At 35.9% G+C, this 2814-nt stretch overlaps 1 non-coding gene across 1 annotated transcript; it reads left to right on the forward strand.

The window, feature by feature from the left end:
* The first annotated feature begins 1481 nt into the window (after nucleotides 1-1481).
* LOC121216748 (small nucleolar RNA R71) lies at nucleotides 1482-1588 on the forward strand. The gene has a single exon (XR_005912930.1). It is a non-coding gene; the product is annotated as a small nucleolar RNA R71 (small nucleolar RNA).
* Nucleotides 1589-2814: the final 1226 nt, after the last annotated feature.

Raw genomic sequence — 2814 nt, forward strand, 5'->3', positions numbered from 1 at the left:
TGCAAAGAATGTTAAGCCACATGGTTATTAACATTAACAGAACTCGTAATATCATCTCGATCACTAGATATCTTAAAAGAATCACGAGCTTGAAGTTTAATAGTGTCATCACCTACATGAAGTATTAACTCACCTATACCAACATCTATGAGATTTCTAGTAGTTGCTAAAAAGGGCCGTCCTAAAATCAACGGTACGTTACTCATCCATGTCTAGAATAACAAAATCAACTGGGAAAATAAATTTATCAATTTTGACGAGTACGTATTCAACAATACCCCTAGGAAATCTAATTGTTCTATCTTCCAGTTGAATGCTCATCCTATTTTGTTTGGGTTTCCCAAGACCTAGTTACTTAAACATTTTGTAGGGCATGATATTAATACTAGCCCCTAAATCAGCCAAAGCATTATTAACACTTAAACTACCAATTAAACAAGGAATAGTAAAACTCCCTGGATCTTTTAATTTGATGGGTAGTTTATTCTGCAAAATGGCTGAGCACACTGCATTTAGCTCCACGTGTGACGAATCATCTAACTCCTGCTTATTTGCTAAAAGCTCCTTGTCATTTTTTCAACAGTTTAAGGAATATACAGGGTTGTTCATTTGTGTAGTCTTTCCTTGTCGCATTTGGATATGGCACATGAGGTATATATTCCTTACCGACCGAATCTTGCTTATTTTGGCTTATCTCAACCTTACCATTGCTTACTATAGTTTCTTGCCTCGGTTCAGATTCAGAATTAGTTAACCCTTCTTCATCTCGAACAGTGATCGCATGAAGCTGCTCTCTTGGGTTAGTTTCGGTGTTGCTTGGCAAGTTACCTTATGGTTGTTCTGAAATCATCTTTTCCAATTGACCGAGTTGATTCTCAAGCCCTTGAATCGACGCTTGTTGATTTTGGAGTGCCGTTTCTGTGTTTTGGAAATGAGTTTCTAACACTGAAATAAACTTTGTCAACATCTCCTTAAGGTTTGGCTTCTTCTCCTACTAGTAAGATGGTTGAAAGCCTGGACCACCCCAAGAGAAGTTGGGATGGTTCCTCCAACCTGCATTATAAGTGTTACTATACGAATTATTCTGAGGTCTAGAATTATTACCCATATAGTTGACTTGTTTGTCTTCTGTGCTTAGGTTGTAGGATCGATTTTCTAGATGGTTCCTTCCTCCATTTGCATCGTATTGCATCACTGGATGTACCTGCATAAAACCATATAAACCATCAATCTTTTTATTCAAAAGTTCTACCTGATTTGACAACATGGTCGCTGCATCAATATTAAAAACATCGGCTGCTTTCATCAGCTTTGTCCTCATGACTTGCCACTGATAATTATTCAGTGAAATCTCTTCTATAAACTCGTAAGCCTCTTCAGGTGTTTTGTTATTCAAAGTCCCACCGGCGGATGCATTAACCAATTGCCTAGTTGAGGGGTTCAAACCGTTATAAAAAGTTTGAACCTATAGCCATAGAGGTAACCCATGGTGAGGGAACCTTCTCAATAAATCCTTATACCTCTCCCATGCATCATATAAAGTCTCTAAATCCATTTGTACAAAGGAAGAGATATCATTCCTCAATTTTTCTATCTTAGCCGGTGGAAAGTACTTCAGCAAAAACTTTCCCGTCATTTGATCCCAAGTAGTGATAGAACCTCGTGTTAGGGAGTTCAACCACTGCTTAGCCTTATTTCTCAACGAGAAGGGGAATAACCGTAAGCGAATGGCATCATCAGAAACGCCATTTATCTTGAAAGTGTCCCAGAATTCTAGGAAATTAGCCAAATGATTATTTAGGTCTTTGTCTTGCAAACCATCAAACTGAACAAACTGTTGAATCATTTGACTAGTATTAGGTTTCAGTTCAAAATTATTTGCAGCAACAGCAAGTCTAACAATACTCGATTCAGCCCTAGTTAAATTAGGCTTGGAATAATCGCATAGCATGAGGAACAGGATTCGAATTTACAGGATTTACAGCAACCACAGGAGGTAATTGATTATTATGATTTTCTGCCATCTCCTTAGTATTAATAATAATATCCTCTTGCTCTTCTATTGTACTTTGTTGACTTTGCCTCGCTTCTCTACCGTTTCTGCGAGTCGTACTTTCGATCTCACTGTTGAATACTAGTGGTCCTGACGGGTTTCTTCTAGTCATAAACTAAAGGAACCCGCTAGAAGCAAATAAAAGAAAAGTTAGTAAATTAAAAGTAAAACAAAAAATAAAACAAAATAAAATAAAAATGGCTAAATTAATAAAAATCTAGTGTTCCTAATATTTTAGTCCCCAGCAACGAACCCAAAAACTTGATGATCATTTTATGAATCACTAAACTAGACTACGATCATGACTAAGGCAAGCACACCTATTGAATGGTAGTATAGCTATGGTGAGTCCAAAATATAGTATCCACAAGGACTAAAAGTACTAGTATTAACTATCTTTCTATTATTTAGCCTAAAATAAAAGGAATTTGTTTTAATCTAAAATTAACTAAACTAATTAACTAATGAACGAGACAGAAAGTGAAGGAAATAATTGAATAAACCAATGATTAAGACAATACCCAAGGAAGAATCCACCTAGACTTCATTTATTATTCCGACTCTGAATCAAATGATTTATTCGCTTGTCTTGATTCGTAGAAATCCCTAAATTATGTTAATATCCCTTTCGAGACTAAGAACAACTGACTCTAGGTTGATTAATTGAAATTTGTTTCTAATTAAAACCCCTATTGTCGTATTAACTCGATTTATGAATTCCCTTATTAGATTTGACTCTAATCTGATAGATTTATCTCGTC

This window comes from Gossypium hirsutum, chromosome A02 (genome assembly GCF_007990345.1).
Source record: "Gossypium hirsutum isolate 1008001.06 chromosome A02, Gossypium_hirsutum_v2.1, whole genome shotgun sequence".
Lineage (NCBI taxonomy): Eukaryota > Viridiplantae > Streptophyta > Magnoliopsida > Malvales > Malvaceae > Gossypium > Gossypium hirsutum.